This window comes from Silene latifolia, chromosome 2 (genome assembly GCF_048544455.1).
Source record: "Silene latifolia isolate original U9 population chromosome 2, ASM4854445v1, whole genome shotgun sequence".
In the NCBI taxonomy this organism is placed as follows: domain Eukaryota; kingdom Viridiplantae; phylum Streptophyta; class Magnoliopsida; order Caryophyllales; family Caryophyllaceae; genus Silene; species Silene latifolia.
Genome location: NC_133527.1, coordinates 155,936,268 through 155,937,025, shown reverse-complemented (window position 1 = coordinate 155,937,025; position 758 = coordinate 155,936,268). Strand labels below are relative to the sequence as shown.

Here is a 758-nt window from a genome sequence, read left to right as displayed (position 1 = left end):
AGTCCATGGTGAGGACATGAGCGACAAATTCCCTTGAACCGCTCCCAAGCTTCATACAAAGACTCTTCATCCCTTTGCTTAAAACCCGTAATTTGAGCTCTTAGCATGTTGGTCTTTTCCGGTGGGTAGAATTTTTTGTAGAAAGCTAGAGCCAACTTCTTCCAAGAATCTATTCCAAGGGTGGCCTTATCAAGACCCTTCAACCATTGCTTTGCGGTGCCGATTAAGGAAAAAGGAAATAAGACCCATCTAATTTGGTCTTGAGTCACGCCCGTTTGAGAGATAGCATCACAATAGTCGCAAAAGGTTTCCATATGAGAATGAGGGTCCTCACTAGGCATCCCCCCAAATTGGCTCCTCTCAACTAGTTGGATGAAGGCGGACTTGGCAATAAAATTTCCGGTGAGATGTTGCGGTGTAGGAGTACCATTTGGTAGATTCTCCTCGGTGGGTACGGAGTGTGACGAGAATTTTGGCATTGTAGGTGGATTTTGTGGGGTATTGTGTAATGGGTTTTCTTCTCCTTCTATTGCGAAAGGATTGACAAACTCACTAGTGGGTTGAACAACTTCACCAACACCTCTCAAATTCCTCCTAACAAGTCTCCTATTGTTCGTCAAGGTTCTTTCGATTTCACGGTCAAAAGGTAACAAATCACCTTGTAACCTTCTAGACATGCAAAATATCAAACAACTCAAAAACAATTAGAACAAACCTTGAGGAGTTTTACTTACTCAAGGCGAAGAAAGACACAACTA

General features: G+C 42.9%; 1 non-coding gene across 1 annotated transcript; it reads left to right on the top strand.

The window, feature by feature from the left end:
• LOC141644457 (small nucleolar RNA R71) lies at positions 1-107 on the top strand. Its single transcript, XR_012544074.1, has one exon. It is a non-coding gene; the product is annotated as a small nucleolar RNA R71 (small nucleolar RNA).
• The last annotated feature ends 651 nt before the right edge of the window (positions 108-758 follow it).